General features: G+C 34.6%; 1 protein-coding gene across 5 annotated transcripts in view; it reads right to left on the bottom strand.

Annotated features, from left to right (window-relative positions):
* Window positions 1-19,209, bottom strand: part of LOC143240113 (uncharacterized) — a 72,593-nt gene extending 53,384 nt beyond the window's left edge. The window contains exons 1-2 of one of the 5 annotated variants that reach the window (XM_076482011.1): window positions 18,945-19,209; window positions 4,393-4,577 (exon numbers count right to left, since the gene is read on the bottom strand). The gene's annotated coding sequence lies outside the window, so the exon portion shown is untranslated. Of the gene's footprint in view, window positions 1-367; window positions 429-4,392; window positions 4,578-18,944 lie in introns of all 5 variants that reach the window. The other 4 variants (XM_076482008.1, XM_076482009.1, XM_076482012.1 and 1 more) reach the window with 4 other exon arrangements.
* Window positions 19,210-19,685: the final 476 nt, after the last annotated feature.

Below are 19,685 nucleotides of genomic sequence, written 5' to 3'. Positions count from 1 at the left end.
GCATGTTTGGCGCGACCGGGATGCGAACCCGCGACCTTCAGATTACGAGTCACACGCCTTAACACGCTTGGCCTAGCCGGGCCTATTACTAATGAAGAAACTGTTTATGTTTAGTGATTCTTGTTTTTATGATTTTAATTTCAAAGAAAAAAATTCGACAGAAAGTACTTTTAGAAAAACAGCTACTTAACCTGTGGGTGTCACTAACTGGATGTAAGTCAATGGGCTTATAACACTAAAAATCTACTTTCGATACCCGTTATAGACACAGTAGAAATAACCCCCCGTGTAGCTTTGAGCTTAAAAACAAACTCCAGAACTTCACCATGGTGCGTGACCACTCCTTACGAAAAAAAAATATTCATACCTCGAGAATGTTCAATGATGTAGAGCCAGAGGGCACGTCACATAGAAGAAGGTGTTGTTTCCTATAGACAACAAAGATTTCGAAACCATATAGTGAATGTTGTGTTGCGAAGAAAAACTTCCTGAAAAATTAGACTGTTTTCTTGAGTTTGTTTGTTTTTGAATTCCGCGCAAAGCTACACGAAGGCTATCTGCGCTAGCCGTCCCCAATTTAGTAGTGCAAAACTAGAAGGAAGGCAGCTAATCATCACCACCCACCGCCAACTCTTGGGCTACTCTGTTACCAACGAATAGTGGAATTGATCGTAACATTATAACGCCCCCACGGCTGAAAAGGCGAGCATGTTTGGTATGACGGGGATTGGAACCCGCGATCCTCAGATTACGAGTTGAACGTCCTAACCACCTGGTCATGCCAGGCCGATTTCGTAAGGAAGATGGATAGAGAAATAAGAATCACAGCAAGTGCGTTTGACCATTCAGGAGAGCATATAGCGACAATGGACTTTTGTGACTTTGGCTTGTTTTAACGGGACATGGACACTGTTTACCTACGAAAACAGTACATTTATTGGTAAAGGGTTGGGATAGTATTCATATGGTTGTTGTCCAACGAAGTTTGACAACACAGAAGTATGGTTGTAAAGTCTTTGTTAAGAAGCAGAGTTTGTGAAATATGTCGAACTTCTTCATTACTTATAAAACAAACTACGTGACGTTCTTTCGTTTCATTTTTTAAAAGTTTAATCATGTTGTTAAAATAGTTTAACTGAACTATTGTTATGCAAAATCGCCATATTGAATGAAACATTTAATAACTCAGTTAATAATCAATAAGCGTAAACTCAGTTTCATCTTACTAAAGAAAAAAATAACACTTCCTCTGATCCCCTTCCCACATACTCACACAGTGGCTCAGCGATAAATATCTGGATTTATGGTCCTGAAACTCGTATTTCAATACCCATGATGGGCACAGTACAAATAGAGTATTACACAGCTTTGTGCGAAAATAACAGTTTCTAAGTAGTAATGATATTTCATTTACGTATCAGATTTTGCTAAAATTTGGCTTACGAAAAGATGGCTTAGCCGAAAGGGGGCATCACATAAATACTGATCTGTATATCTAGATGGTGCTTAATCAGTCGATACTACTGTTTTGTTTTGTTTTTAATTTCGCGCAAACCTACTCAAGGGCTATCTATGCTAGCCGTCCCTAATTTAGCAGTGTAAGTCATCACCACCCACCGCCAACTCTTGAGCTACTCTTTTACCAACGAATAGTGGGATTGACCGTAACATTATAATGCCCCCACGGCTGAAAGGGCGAGCATGTTTGGTGCGAAGGGGATTCGAACCAGCGAACATCAGATTACGAGTAGACCGCCTTAACCCACCTGGCCATGCCGGGCTGTCCGACACTACAAAAGCCACGCATTCGTTATCTTACTACACCCAGTTAGTGCCACTCACAGACTGTGTAGTTGTTGTTGTGTAAATGCTTTACATTGAAGTTTGTTCCTTTGAAATTAAAATCATAAAACAAAGATCACTGATCGTAACCAGTTTCTTCATCAATGACAAATTTTTATTCAAACTGTTTTTAACAGTAACGCACATAGTGTATGTGGACACCCATACACGCATGCGAAATTTCACAAGAATTTTTTCTTCAATTTTTCTTTACAGTTAGAAATATATCAGCATTAAAATCAGTTTTCAATAGGACCGATTCAATAAAGGCTTTGTAAGCTCATAGATAAACCTTTAGTAAAAATACTATATTAAAAACCTAATCTTTTGTGTACAACAGACTTTTAATGTGTATTAAAAGCTTCTCATATTTCATAAAAATGAACCTAATACACTTGTATTGTTTCTTGGTTACTTAATGGTTAATGGGTTAGTCAAATTTCATATGCATGGAACTTCTCGTAGGCAAATAAAACCATATGAAGATTAGACTATTAAATAAAAATGGTGTGGTTTGTTTTGAATTTCGCGGAAAGCTACACAAGGGCTATCTGCGCTAGCCGTCCCTAATTTAGCAGTGTAAACTAGAGGGAAGGCAGTTAATCATTACCACCCACTGCCAACTCTTGGGTTACTCTTTTACCAACGAATAGTGGGATTGATCATTACATCATAACGCCCCCACGGCTGAAAGGGCGAGCATGTTTGGTGTGACGTGGATTCAAACCCACGGCCCTCAGGTTAAGAGTCGAGTGCCTTAACCACCTAGCCATCCCGGGTCTAATTAAAAATGACTCAGATGGTTACATTTAGCATAATCACATCTTTGTGCATAAAACTTTTCTACAAAATTTAATTAATAACTAACTAAAATACCTAAACTTCAGTAGAGGCACTTTCTAACCTTTATGGTATTATTGTAAGCTATAATTTGAATATTTTAATTTGTATGTTTGTTTGCTAGGGAGAGCTTGTTATGATATGACTGAGTGACTTAAGATTAAATAGTGAATCAGTTAAGTGTCAGTTAGTGAGGTAGATAGTGAGAATTAGTATATATGTTCGCCAGTTATCGAGTTAGTAAGCGATTCAATAAGTCGTTCAGCGTGTTTGTTATGGGCTCATTAGTAAGACAATTTTTAAAGTAACTTTCGAAGTTTCTTTGTGAGTTAGGCATATATTAGCTTCAGAATTTCTATTTAACTGTTGCTCATGAAGTTAGGCCTAACAGTTAATGTAGCCTGTTGCCTGTGTAAGATGTTATTAAAGAAATAACCATATTTATTATCGTGGCGCAGACTGAATTCTACACTAATCTTTAACAAAATAATTAAAAAGAACCGATACTACGTAAGAACATGTCACAACATTTTTTTTAGGAAAAACAAAACAATTTCGTGCTAAAACATTACGTATTTGGATTTATCAAGAAAAGTCATATTTAGGGCCTGTCAAAGGCAATAAGCAATTGAAAAATACACTTACAGCACTTAAAGTGTTTGCACCCGGTGCAGATCCTTCCTTTGGAACTTCCCAAAAATAATTTTAATATTTAAACACAAAAATATATTATGTTTGCAAGTATATTTCAAACGGTACTGTCATAAGCAAATTGGAAATAAGAAAAATGCAGGACTTTAAAAGTTTAGTGGACAGGTAATACTAGTAGCATTTTGTTTTATACAAAAAACAAAGGAAATCCGGTTTTAACGTTCAGTTTATTCTTCAAAGGTAAATAAAGAGGATTCAGTTTCTGCTTTCGAGCCTTATTTTTTGGAAATTGACCTCATCAAATTTTACCTTCTATGCATATTCATGTTCAAGTGGAAGAAAAGCCAGATTTGTCTATTTTTGTCTGCCTCATGGTCGAGCGAAAGAAATCTTTTATCAGTTTCAATTTGGAAAAACTTCTTTCACATGAAGCAGTAGATACATATACAGTCAAAATAATCTCAAACATAGTGACAAACTTGGCAGAGATTCACAAAAATTCAATTTCACAATAAACACCAGAAACTGTAATTCTCTCCATTTCTTTGTCTCTTCGACGCTGACTTTGGCAGTTTCCAAATGTCTCCGAAGTTGTCCATTTTCCACACTGATATCGTCATCAGAAAATTCAATGAAAATCTGAGTCAAATTTGAAATACACTACAGACGTGTTTGGCTGAATAGCAATGAAGATTGACAGAATTTGATCCATTACCTTAGAACGAATCTCCAATTCTTGAGGAAAACGATAAAAACTTTCAAACATAGCCCTTTTTCTTCCTCTGGTACTGTGAGACCAGCATCCTTTTACAGAGCTTTACTTTCATTCGTCTCTCCATACAAATGCCCATTTCCTCACACTTTGTAGTTACATAATGAATGACTTTCTCTACAATTTCATTGCGCTGATCTTCAAGAAACAGTTTTGGGGCTTGGAACTTCACAATGCACGTTTCAAGACTGATTCCAAGTATTTAAAAATTCTTTTGTGTGAGATTAATTTCTTTCAGGACTTCACACCAGAAAGAAAAGTAACTTAAAGAAAGAGAAATCACTTACAGCTGACAGCAAAATTTGGGCTGATGCTCTTATGTCCACAATTACTTCAAGAGTTGAGGTCAGCTTTTCAAAATTTGCCTTCACTGCGTTCACAGCGTTATAATGAACAGTCCATCTTGTCTAGGAAAGTCTTTTGACTGTCATGTCTACATTCTTCATCAGCATTTCCCATCGATGAGGTTATACTGAAAATAAGGAATAGATTTTCTCCAAAATTCCAAAAGAGTCACATGTGAATAATGCTTCAAAATAAGTGCACTCCGCAAAGGTTCGGAGAATGATTTGTACAAGGCATAAACAAAGCCTTTGGAGACAATTAAAATATAAATACCATTGCATTAACACTAATTCAGTAAAGTGTTGTACAACGTTACCTATTATGATTAATATCAATAAGCATTAACAACATATTAAATATACAATGATACTACACTGGACATTGTAAAATTGTTGAAACTAAGATTACTAAGACAATAAACATTGATGTTGATGTAAATCTGAAATGGTGTTCACTTTATTAAACATGTAAGTATTAACACATATCAATGTTGTCATATCACCACCCTCTCTGTCTTAACACCACCATGTAGTGGAATTTAAAAAAAAAAGTATGCAACCATATCACCCCCACCATCGTAAGATCACCACATAGTCATAATAAAAAAATCATTCAGTCATACATATCATCGTTACTTCAGTAGTCATGGTTCTAGGAAAGAAGTCAAATCTAATGTTTAGTGCAAAGTGTGACTTTCTGTTTGTTTGTTTTTCTGATCACCACTAGTCACAGGGACCATCATTCATAAACATGAGTTTCAATAACATCAACGATGCATTTATAAACACTTAAACATCACTATAATACCACATTGTCAAGAATTACTGGACAGTGGTATTAGCACCATGATATTATTATAAACAGTTTATGTTTTATCATAATAATTTAACAAATCATACCTCATGTATGATAAAACATAAAGTGTTTATAATAATAATTTAATAAATCATACATCATGTATGTAGTGTCGAGTGAACAAGACTTGGAATGTCAGTTGCAGCTAGTTGGTTATGTTCAACAAACTGATGACTAAAACGTCAACACACGTTCGTCTTTCGATGTAATTTTTATCAAATATTTAATTTTTAGTTTGTAAATTTTATATTGCCAATAAAAATACAAATTTATTTTATTGTTGAAATTAACATTAAACTCGGCCTGGCATGGCCAAGCGTGTTAAGGCGTGTGACTCGTAATCTGAGGGTCGCGGATTCGCATCCCCATTGCGCCAAACGTGCTCGCCCTATCAGCCGTGAGGGCGTTATAATGTGACGCTCAATCCCACTATTCGTTGGTAAAAGAGTAGCCCAAGAGTTTACGGTGGGTGGTGATGACTAGTTGCCTTCCCTCTAGTCTTACACTGCTAAATTAGGGACGGCTAACACAGATAGCCCTCGAGTAGCTTTGTGTAAAATTCAAAAATAAACAAGATGATTGAGAACATTGAAGATATTGGCCATGTACGCCAAAATGAGAATGAACTCAGATTTTTCGAAGTAATCTGCATGACAATGTTGGTGCTCTCGCAAAAACAGGGCTAATTCCACATGCATGGCAAAAACACGATTCAGCACCTTTCCTCGGAATTACCACCGAACGTTAGAATGATACAGAAGTACCTCGAATTCAGAGCCCATTTTATTACACATCTCTTTGAAGATGCGGTGCTTCAGGTCACTATTTCACACAAAGTTCACACATTCCACTACAATTTTTAATACTTCTGCCACTTTTGAAGGCAAGGTTTTTGTTGCCAACGCATGCCTGTGCAGAACACAGTGCGTTACAATGATATGTGCTGCATCGGCTTTCACCAGCGCATCAAAACCAGTTTCGTCCCAGCATGACTGGAGCTCCGTCCGAACAAACTGCAGAAACCATATCCCACAAAAGATCGTTGTCTCTGAAGAAGTCATCCACACGTTTCTTCACGTCGGCTGCCTTAGTTGTTGTTGTAAGAGGCTTACAAAAAAAAATCTTCTTTTATCTCGTCGTTCTTCACATAGCGCACGAATACAACGAGCTGGCTTAGATTGAAAACGTCGGTGGTCTCGTCGAGTTGAAGGCTGCATTTTGCTGGGCTTGAAATCAGATCTGCAACTACTTGAGCCAAGATGTCATCGCTCATGTCATCTATTCTACTGCTGATGGTATCATTTGAAAGAGGAATTTGGGATAACTTATTTTCAGCAGCTTTTTCTAGCATGATATTCGCCATCTTCAACGCAGCTGGTTTTACGAGTGCTTCACCAATGGTGTGTGGTTTGCCCTGCTTTGCGATCAAGTACGCAACTTCGTACGATGCTGTGAGAATTGGTTTATCAATGGGTACAAAGCCGAGAACAGGCAAAGTAGCCTTTTCATCGAACCTGGCTCTCTTTACCTTGAATTCAGCAAGCGTTGTGTTCTTGTATTTCCCATCTCCATGCAGCTTTAGGGAGTGTTCTCTTAGTTTTGCCGGTGTTAGACTAGAATTGCTCAACTTGGCAATGCAAATCATGCACTGAGGATGCTGACTCCCATCATGTTCCGTTATACACGTGAATCCATATTGTACGTATTCGTCCGACCACTTTTTGTTTTTGCTCGACATAGTTAGTATGAAGGGATTGAAAGATTAGGAAAAAATCACAAATGATGCACGATTACTACAGTCACAAGTCGACTGCTAAGCGTACGAAGTTCCCTGCAGCACAGATATTAAGGCCAAGTGATGTGACGTGATCAGCTGCAGCCAATGATGGCCAAGTGGAGCATGACGTCACGAATCATACAAGTGGGGTGAACGGAACGGACACACACACAGTGTATGTGTCTTGACCTCCACCAACACCTGAGACTGACTCACCGAACCCCTGGGGTTCGATTGAACCCAGGTTAAGAACCACTGGTATAAAGGTATTACTGAATGTTGGCTTATCACTTTTTGTCAACTGTACACGTTACGTTAAAACTAACTCATGTGTTGAAGTAATATTGAAGTAGATGTTATTTTATAATTTCTAATAAACCTACACAACAACGAAAACCAGAAACGTGTGTTGAAATATTACTGAGATGTTAGCTTACCACTTCCTATCAGCTGTATACAACAGTTAAAACTAGCTGTGTGTGTTGAGATACGGTGTTGGTTTATCACTTCTTGTCAACTGTACACATTGTCATAGAATTAATATACGCGGTATGTAGGGATTGTAAAGGTACTTAATAGGCATAATACAATTATACGTGCTAAAAAATCAACAGTTGCGGAGAGAGTTAGCTTTGAAAAAATAATTGCCGTTCACTTTCATTTGTTTCTCTACTGAACAATAAACCATCACTACGATACCAAACCACCAAACTGTTTATCTTTCTTTTTCCTGTTCCAGTTGAGATAACTCAACAACTATTTTATCATTAAAATCATTTTGAACCTAGGTTCACCGTATATATTTTTGGGCAGTGCACGATCTCGTCGCTAAGTATTATAAACTAGTAGTAATATCAAGAATAATAATTCTAGTGTAAACAATGTTATCATTACCATTTGAAGTTAGCTTTCGTACAGAAATTTGGTATTTTTTTAAAAGCTATAGGGTGAAACATGAATTACCAGCCAGTAATAGATGGACATTAAATGATTGTAACATGTATAATACTGGATGCCTTGTACACTATACATTGGGCGTCTTTAGGGAGTCAGTTCCCATATTATTTATGAAGTGGAGAAGTCAAAATATCAATTTACTTAATATTAAATGTTCTAAACACATTCATATAATACACTATGTTTCGTCAGGGGGGAACGTAACAAATAAAAACATTTTGTAAATGTAAAATAATGTAGGGATGGCAATGTCAACAACAAAGAAACAAAAGTATAGAAATATTACAGCTAAATATAAATCATCCTTACACGATTTTCAATGTTAAAAGTTGATATTATACTGTAAAATGGATAGTTGACTTTAATATTACTGCAGTTGAAAGTCATATATTCCTGGCTGTTGTTGGTATCAAATTTGTTTATTATAATATATCATGGTCACGCCACCGTAGTCACAGATGTAGTGTAACTAAGAGACTAGAACTTACACACAAGGAAAATTAAGATGAGTCCAAACATGTTTTTAATTAGTACAGATTACTACAGACTCTCGATACGAGGTCGGTCGAATTGACTTTATGAACGTTAATTTCTCTCATAATTATTGTACTTCTAAAAGGTTTTACTTGCCAGTTGCCGAAAGATTTTTTTTTGTTCAGAAACTTAATTACCAGCAGAGAAAGAGATAATGTATTCAATAATTCTGTATATTTTTAGGATATGCAAATTTATTAATTAATAGAAAATTTAAATTTCAGAGTGATGTTAAGTTTATTTACGATTGCTAAAATGTGAACAGTACTATTTATTTGTAAAATTATCGTTTGTTTATAAATAAATACTCACATGTTTATTAACTTAATTAATACGGTCGTAAATAATGTTTTAGGAATTGACAAGCCAGGTCAGAATTCGTGTAATAACACAAAATATTCCAATTATCAGATCGACAGTCAGTCCTACATCTATCTGGTTAGGGATAGTAGCACTTAGTCTTAGTAGCTTTGCTATAAGTGTATAAAATATGAATATAATTATCAGATAGTTCATGCTTAAAAATTTAGGATTTGGGGAAACAAGGTTATTCTAGTTAAAACAAATGACACTACCTCTTTAATTCAACGTTTTCGGTAACTTAAAACAGCAGTTTCCGTAATTTAATACGTAACCCCTTTAATTCAGGGTTTCTGTACCCTAAAACTGTTGACGTGTACAACTAACCACAATACAAACAAGACATCTTTTTAATTATATTGTTAAGAAACCGTAACAAGCTGATATTCATTACATAATTGATCTTTGTAGACTGGGTTTAATTTCCAAACGTACCCTGAAGTGGCGACAAGAAGTTTTGTTATCACAGTTACCAGTTATACCGTTTTTACACGTGGGTGATACATGTTTTTAAGTTTCGCTAAATCATTGTTAATTTTATATCGTAACGCCGAAGTCTGACGTTTAAAAATGCTTAAATATTTGTTACCCTAGCGACAAAAAGTTTTGTTGCCATGGTCACCAGTCATTGTGTTTATAATCGAAAAGTTAGTCAAGTTTGATATAATACAATAAACCATTCTATACCTTATTGAATAGCCTTAACAACTGTCAAGTATTTCACCAATAGTAAGCTACTAGAATACTATAACGTTGAGTAATGGTTTATTTCTATTTGTTAAAGGATAACAAACATTATCCAAACCTCCAGTCCTGTTTCAACGTTTCCTGGCTCATAGAAAATAGCTTATTTTATCTTCTCACATAAGATTAATATAGTTTCATCATTACCTTTGGCACTGATTTAAACTTCCACAGTAATCTATCTGTCTATCAATCAATAAATCCACCCATCTATCTATCCATTTATTTATCTATCAATTCATTTATCCATCTATTCATTAATCTATTTATATCTTCATCTTTCTATCTTTCCATTAATCTACCTATCTATTCATTCATCTATCCATCTGTCCATTCATTTTATACCTATCTTTTCATCTATCTATCCATCTATCCATTCCTTTTTATATCTATCCATTCATCTATCTATTCATCTATGCATTCATTTTTATATCTATTCATCTATCTATCTATCTATCTATTTTTATATTTTATCTATTCATACATCTATCTATTCATCTATGCATTCATTTTTATATCTATTCATCTATCCATCTATCTATTTATTTTTTATATCTATCTATTCATTGCATGTATTCAGTTTTATATTTATCTATTTATCTATCCATTTATATTTTACGTATTTTTTTATATATTATTCATTATCCATTTATCCATTCATTTTTATATCTATCTATTCATCTATCCATCTATTTTTATATCTATTCATTCGTCTATCTATCCATCTATCCATTCATTTTTATATCTATTCATTCATCCATCTATCCATCCATTTTTATATCTATCCATTCGTCTATCTATCTATCCATCTATCCATTTATCTATTCATCATTTCTATCCATTCATTCATTTATCTATCTATCCATTCATCCATCTATCCATTCATTTTATATCTATCCATTCATCCACTTATCCATTTATCCAATCATTTTTATATATATCCATTCATCCATCTATCTATCTATTGATCAACTTTATATACCGAAACTCTCTGCATAAAAAAGCGAAAGCACAGCGTACTGAAATTAGAGGTATGTATGTATGTGAAACAGTCGAAGTAATTACGCGTAGCTCCGTCCCTCTGCTAGCAGCAAATAAGATGAATTCTGTCCATTTACTATAATACTGTTAATTCACCACATTCACGTATCTTACAATAATATATTTGAAAGCTCGTTTTTGATGAAGCTTTCAGCCCAAAGTAATTTCCCATTTGTTTCACGCACAAGTAAAAATATTAGGGTTAAATGAGGAGAGACGTTTCGAATAAAGTGGTTCTATTTGAATGTCGTACTCACGTGCGGATTTTGGTCAATTACAACTCGCTATCAATAGTTATTACACAAAACGAATCATTATGGACACCTGGAGTCAATTTAAAACTGCTCCATTATGTAAGTAAGAACAATCTTCTTTCTTAGCTATTTCATACTTTTTCTGATTCCTGCAGCCAGAATATATTTTTATATGATCATTAAACTCTGTTTCTCCCCAGGAAATGAATTTAAAAGTCTTAACCAACTTGAGTCATCAAACCTTTCTCACTTCTGATTGGTTTTTTAAGGTAAAATTTACAACACAACCAATCCACGCCAGTCTGACTAACGCGACTAATAATGTACGAACATTAAAGCAGTGTACCAACGTGAGCAATTTAAATAATGAAATAAACATCTTGAAATAAGGCAAGTGTTACACAGAACATCAGTTTCCATGAATATCACTTTTAAACATAATCGTACTATCAGATTATGTATCTATTGATCACAGTTCTGAAGAAAGGGACAGAAAGCGACTTAAAATAGGTTGCAGGAACATTGCCACTGTTAGGAGTGTAAGGGAACTTTAAGGTTAATTATTAATTCATTGCTAAATTTAAAAATACTGAATTAATAATTATGCCTAGACGATTCTATGGCCTACAAACAGTGTAAATAATTGACATCTAATCGCAAACATCTTACATAGATTGTAGGATAAAAATGTTATTTGAAAAAGTGACCCACATGGTACGTTCTCAACTATCTGCTGAAAGAGTGTCTTTGAACGACATATGAACGATGATATTTCGACTAAATGCCAATGTATCAGTGACAATTAATGTATGTTGTTCAGATAAGAGAAAGTTAATAATTATTCAGTCAGATACTGTAATATATATCTTGATATTCTACCAACTATTTCGCTGTACAGCCGTGAAAACTGTTATTGTGTTTATAAATGTATTCTACCACAACAAGAACTAGGCTTGTCTGTATGTAATAAAATGATCAAAACACGAATATCAAGGAGTTACTCAGTCTTGGTTACGTTAATTACTGGTCCTCGATTGTGTATTGTAATCACGACAAGTGATACAGATTACAAGGAGGTATTATAACCACTAATAATAATGCAGATAACAAGGAGATATTGTAACCACTAATAGTAATAGAGATCACAAGGTAATATTGTAACCACTAACAATAATAGAGATCACAAGGTAATATTGTAACCACTAACAATAATAGAGATCACAAGGTAATATTGTAACTCACTAAACTAATAGAGAACAAGGTAATAGTAATAGAGATCACAAGGTAATATTGTAACCACTAACAATAATAAAGATTACAAGGTAATATTGTAACCACTAACAATAATAGAGATAACAAGGTAATATTGTAACCACTAACAGTAATAGAGATCACAAGGTAATATTGTAACCACTAACAGTAATAGAGATCACAAGGTAATATTGTAACCACTAACAGTAACAGAGATCACAAGGTATTATTGTACGAACTAACAATAATAAAGATCACAAGGTAATATTGTAACCACTAACAATAATAGAGATCACAATACCTTGTGTAATAAAGATCACAAGGTAATATTGTAACCACTAACAGTAATAGAGATCACAAGGTAATATTGTAACCACTAACAGTAATAGAGATCACAAGGTAATATTGTAACCACTAACAATAATAAAGATCACAAGGTAATATTGTAACCACTAACAATAATAGAGATCACATGGTAATATTGTAACCACTAACAGTAATAGAGATCACAAGGTAATATTGTAACCACTAACAGTAATAGAGATCACAAGGTAATATTGTAACCACTAACAGTAATAGAGATCACAAGGTAATATTGTAACCACTAACAATAATAGAGATCACAAGGTAATATTGTAACCACTAACAATAATAGAGATCACAAGGTAATATTGTAACCACTAACAGTAATAGAGATCACAAGGTAATATTGTAACCACTAACAGTAATAGAGATCACAAGGTAATATTGTAACCACTAACAGTAATAGAGATCACAAGGTAATATTGTAACCACTAACAGTAATAGAGAGCACAAGGTAATATTGTAACCACTAACAGTAATAGAGATCACAAGGTAATATTGTAACCACTAACAGTAATAGAGATCACAAGGTAATATTGTAACCACTAACAGTAACAGAGATCACAAGGTATTATTGTACGAACTAACAATAATAAAGATCACAAGGTAATATTGTAACCACTAACAATAATAGAGATCACAATACCTTGTGTAATAAAGATCACAAGGTAATATTGTAACCACTAACAATAATAGAGATCACAAGGTAATATTGTAACCACTAACAATAATAGAGATCACAAGGTAATATTGTAACCACTAACAGTAATAGAGATCACAAGGTAATATTGTAACCACTAACAGTAATAGAGATCACAAGATAATATTGTAACCACTAACAGTAATAGAGATCACAAGGTAATATTTTAACCACTAACAGTAATAGAGATCACAAGTTGTCATAAAAAAAGATGGCGCTACACGTAATTCCAAATTGCTTGAAAGCGAGTTGAATCCAAAACATAATCTGTCCATAATCGTTCGCGTCATGTTAACCACCAACCATCGTAACATCCCACTACCAAACACTTTACTTATAAATTAAAAGCGAATGCCATTATTGGAAAAAAAGCACCTACTGGCCGTTATTAAAACTATTAATTTGTTTGGTTCATGATCAGTATTTGAGAAGAGAGAATCTAGTTTGTGAGTGTAACAGGTTTCACAAACTTCACCATATAAATTACTCTTTCTGGTACTGAAAGAGGCCTGACACTAATAAATACACCCATGATAAAACCTGAATATTTAAACTCTAAAGATTTTTAACAAGGGTAAATGAAAGTATCATCTATAATATACAAGTTGGGCCTGGAATGGCTAAATGATTAGAGTGTTCAACTCGCAATCTGAGGGTAGTGAAGGTACGTTATAATGTGCCGGTCAATCTCACTATTTGTTGTTAAAAAAGTAGTCCAAGAGTTGTCGGTGGCATTTGATTACTAGCTGTCTTCCTTCTAGTCTTACATTGCTAAATCAGGGATGACTAGTGCAGATGGATCTCGTGTAGCTTTGCGCGAAATTCAAAATAAACCAAACACGCAGGTTTACGTATTTCTTATATCCTTTTTTTCTGCTAAAGTTAAAAAAATAGTGAGATCTATAACTGAAGTCATATATTTTTCTATAATTTTAACAGACGTCTGATTTATTAATTTGAGTTTGTATCTTCTTTTTGTTCATGGGAGAGGGAGGACAGAGTTTTATAACACTTTTTAAATAATCTCCTTAACATGACAATAAACACATGTTATAATGTTGGTAGTGTCTAGTAAATTATAAATTCACACACCAGGTGCATGAAAAATTGCACGTGACAAATTTCTTTTCAATATTTAAAATCTGATATTTTACCACCTGGTGGTAGAAAACAGTATACTGATATTGCACGAATCAAACGAACAGATTAAGCTAGTCTGTTGACAGGTTAGTCTAATTATAAATCTTTTTCCTTTTCCGTCTTCTCTGAACAACACATTAATATAAATTGAATTTCTCACAAATGCATGTGCGTTCACGGCAAACGTATGTGCCATGTTTAAGCAAGGTCTGGTACAATTTGTCAGTTTCAAACTGCCTGGTTTTTCGTTAAATGGAGATAATACAGAACGTAGAAGGAAAACTTCGAGGAATGAACAAGTATATCAAAAAGGAGCACGTTGATAAAAATTATCCACAATTCTCTAAAAATAAAGTGACGTCACTCTTACTCTCTGTTGAACAATGGCTCAAAAATGCGCTTGATCTCTTGCTCTCTGAGCGTGGGGCTTAACTCCGAATTTTCCCTCCATCCTGCAAAAGTTTATAAAGTCGCCCCTCCCAAAAACATATTATAAGCATTATTTGTGGCTCAGCATGGCCAGCTGGTCATAGGTTCGAACTCCTGACTCACCAAACATGCTCGCCCTTTTTGCCGAGAGGGCGTTATAATTAAAGGGCCAATTCCAATATTTGTTGGTAAAAGAGCAGTCCAAGAGTTGGCGGTGAGTGATTAAGACTAGATGCATTCTCTCTAGTCTTATCCTACTAAATTAGGGACGACTAGCGCAGATAGCTCACATGTAGCTTTGCGCGAAATTCCAAACAAACTAACATTATTTGCTATGTTGACTAACTTTCATTGAGCTCTCACAAACTACCGTTTCTGCTGCACGGTGGTTACGTGAGGCCAGTTTTCTATTCATTATTACTTTTTTTTTTTTATTTTAGTCGGGCCCGGCATGGCCTAGCGTGTTAAGGCGTGCGCTTCGTAATCTGAGGGTCGCGGGTTCGCGCCCGAGTCGCGCCAAACATGCTCGATCTCCCAGCCGTGGGGGCGTTATAATGTGATGGTCAATCCCACTATTCGTTACTAAGTAGCCCAAGGTGGGTGGTGATGACTAGATGCATTCTCTCTAGTCTTATCCTACTAAATTAGGGTCGGCTAGCACAGATAGCCCTCGAGTAGCTTTGTGTGAGATTCCAAAAACCAAACCAAACTTTATTTTAGTTCCCTACTTCACTGTGCTACTTACTACTAGGATCTCTATTGTTTTGCACGGTTTTGAGGATATAACTTTGGTGGACACTTTCCGCTTTGTTTAAACAAAATAACTACCAAAATGACGAGAAAATAAACCTAAATATGTCTATAAAGTTCATTAATAACACAAGTACGTGTATTTTTTGTAATTAGGGCAAAGAGAAAAATATTTTAAACTTATATCTGGACGTTATTTCTAGAACAAGTTTTATAGCTGATGAATTCGAGTTCAATTTTGATGTGAGATGTTTAATCACTAGAGTTTCTTTTACTTTAAGAAGACAAGCTTTATTTGTAATTAACAAAAACGAAACATTTCAATAGTATTTAAAAAATAAAATAATAATTTCCGCATTTCGTAGGCGTAGGAAGACAGAATAATAAATAATAATCACAAGAGTGTGTGTGGGGATTAAGGTAGTTTTTTATGGTATTAAATTATATTTGCAATATATGATAAAATCGATGTAATATAGCACTATTTGTATTGTACTTTAAATACAGATACTTTAAGTTTACAATATTCTTCAAGGTACTGGAATCACATTATGCATAACAAACCAAAATTTTGTTGGGTTAATAGGTTACTCCAACTACTCGTTATTTTAATTGTTCTGCGTCTAAAAACCTTTATTTAACGTACTGAATATTCTACAGTATTTTAGTAACGTACTGAACATTTTAAAGTACTCTAGTAATGAACTTTTCTAACGCCAGATCAAATCTAAGACACATAAAAACCATTTGGTTCTACTATAGTTGGGGTCAGGTAAGTTTGTTATTTATAATACTCTTTTTGTAACATATACGCTATTAAGTTTCAGATAGCACACAACACACTATGCACGTCACAGCACAATTTCCGATCTTTAGAACATACACAGGTGCCGGAGAGAATCATATTGGTTTTCGCGTGCACAGACATAACTAGTTCGAAGGTGGCGCGCTCACACGGCAGACTACAGACAATAAAAAGAAGAATGGTAACCAGTTAATGTTAAAATGGTATTATATACTTAACAAACTTACTTAAAACATTCTGTAGTAAGCTATTACACCACAAAAACACACACATAATGAACAAATATTTACTTTATAGTAACGTTAGATTACTGAGTATAGAAGAATCATATTAAAAAGTAAAAAACAATAAAATACTGTAAATATCATAATACTAAATTAAATAACTTGGGTTTCTTAACAAATGATAGCCAGCAAAACTTAATATTACTGTTTTGTAACAACCCACAGTTGGTAAATATTTACTATTTCAGTTTTGTAATAAATCACAGTTGTTAAAGACTTACTATTAGTGTTTCGTAGCAAACAACAGTTGCTAATGATTTATTATTACTGTTTTGTAACAACCCACAGTTGGTAAATATTTACTATTTCAGTTTTGTAATAAATCACAGTTGTTAAAGACTTACTATTAGTGTTTTGTAGCAAACAACAGTTGATAATGATTTATTATTACTGTTTTGTAACAACCCACAGTTGGTAAATATTTACTATTTCAGTTTTGTAATAAATCACAGTTGTTAAAGACTTACTATTAGTGTTTTGTAGCAAACAACAGTTGCTAATGATTTATTATTACTGTTTGGTAACAAACCACAGTTGGTAAAGATTTACTGTTACTGTTTTGTACCAAACCACAGTTCGTAAAAAAATGTCTATTACAGTTTTGTAATAAACCACAATCTGTAAAGATTTACTATTACTGTTTTGTAACAAATCACAGTTGGTAAAGATTTACTGTTACAATTTTAAAACAAACAACAATTAATAAATATTTACTATTACTGTTTTCTAACAAACCACAGTTAATAAAAAGTTGATGAAAGAAGTATATGAATTTAGCCTTTGTCAGGACCTCGTCTTACAGTTTACAGTATTAAAATAGTAACGTATTAGAAGTTAACATTGGTGAAATCTTCCTGAAAGAAGCACAGGTACTTAACCTTAGTCAGAACCTCGTCTTACAGTTTACAGTATTAAAATAGTAACGTATTAGAAGTTAACATTGGTGAAATCTTCCTGAAAGAAGCACAGGTACTCAGCCTTTATCAGGACCTGGTCTTACAGTTTACAGTATTAAGATTATAAGATATTAGAAGTTAACATTGGTGAAATCTTCTTGAATGAAGTATAGGTACTTGGCCTTTGTCAGGGCTTGGTCTTACAGTTTACTACAATAAAATCGATTGTCAAGAACTACTGGACATAAGACAAATTGGAATCAATTTATAAAAAACCCGTTATTTCACTTAGATTCCAAAAATAACTTTCAGTTGAATACCAACAGAATCTCACCGCCTAGAAGCGGTATGTACTGGCCGAATCTCACCGTCTAGAAGCGGTAAGTATCGGCAGAATCTCGTGTGTTTGTGTTTTCTTATAGCAAAGCCACACCGGGCTATCTGCTGAGCCCACCGAGGGGAATCGAACCCCTGATTTTAGCGTTGTAAATCCGAAGACATACCGCTGTACTAGCGGGTGGCTGGGCAGAATCTCACCGTGTAGAAGCGTTAAGTACCGGCAGAATTCATCGTTGATTCGTCAATTGAAAGTGACGTCGAACAATTGTGAAAGACAAAAGCACATTCCATTTTGAATATCTAGTTAAGTAATAAGCAAATTTCCGAATTTTTCAACCTTATGCAAAACCTGCAAGTAGGAATTATAATTTTTTTAATCTTATTGACACCTTATGCATTCGTGGGCCAAACAACCAAGCCAGACAACCACCGTGATTCGGGTACAGCCGTCTGTAAGTTTGAGAATGCGATCTAAACTACTTGTCCTAGCTCTTTGTACCAAATAAAGCCGTGTGCTGTAAGTTTTATAACGCGTTCGTAGTTGAAGACGAACAGCAAGTTCAGTGGCATCATGTATCTAATTCTGGACCTTTCGATACGCAACCCAATACATTGACCACCGAGCCATGGCTGGCTTTGATAAACAGGTAACATAGTTTTTTACTGAATTACCTGTTTAAGAAACGTAAGAAAGCATAAGATGAAATAACCATACAACTGGTTTTAACGTAGGAACAGTTCGAGATATATGTTCCCTACAGCGATCGAAAATATCTCTTACATTTACATTGAGAACAGAACAATACTTCACAGTAGCTGAAGTTTCTAAAGATTGCATATATTAAATGAAAAATGGAAACCTACGCATCAAATCATACGATTATCAGGCTTACACAAGAGACTGAACATGAACATTAAGATGAAAATAAAAAACTCACGATATAATCTCTACTTCATCTACCAGCCACAATATACGAACACTTATCTCTCTAACGGTAATATCTTAAAGACTCACTCTGTAGGGGAATCAAATCTGACCATGAAATGTTTACATCTCGAACAGAACACCACACAACTCTCTTGCCTGATGTGATAGAGGATAATGTGAAATGGAGTTCTGCAAGCATGCAATGAGCGCGTACAGATGCAAAGTACAGAGGAAATGAGGCACGTGCATTTTCATAGCGTACCTGACTGAGGTAAACCAAGAGTTTCTGCGCATGTTCATACACAAGCAGGTGTCAGTTCCTTTTCTCCTGGAGATATAAGGGGGACACTCAGTCTCTCATCTCACCCCCTGTACGCATAACTAAAATTACGGAGCACGAACTTCCAACAGGGGGCAGTGGCAACCGATAACTACATTGAAAGGAAGATAAAAAAATAGCATTTTTTATAAACAACATTGTGGCAAATCTCTGAAAAGTGAAAGCGCTAGAAACATATTTCAATAACGATTTCAGAGCACACAGTTCAGAAAACTTGAGTGATGTTGACACACGTAACATTACACCGAATCAATATTCGAAATTGATTTTCATTTTAAAACAACATTATCTATTCTGCTTGCACGTATTGTATACATAGAAAAAGAGCTTCCTCTTTCTAATGATTTTTAAACCTAATACTGCATTACCTCTCTCTTCTTTTATTACTTTGCTCTGTATTAAATGGTCTTAGAGGTTAAACCTTTATTTAAGGAAACTTTCAAGTCAAGAAAACCTAAAAGCGGAAATGTTCCATCTGTAGTACTGGT

The sequence above is a fragment of the Tachypleus tridentatus genome, chromosome 13 (assembly GCF_004210375.1).
Source record: "Tachypleus tridentatus isolate NWPU-2018 chromosome 13, ASM421037v1, whole genome shotgun sequence".
NCBI classification, from domain to species: Eukaryota; Metazoa; Arthropoda; class Merostomata; order Xiphosura; family Limulidae; genus Tachypleus; species Tachypleus tridentatus.
This window is presented reverse-complemented; position numbering and strand designations above follow the sequence as displayed.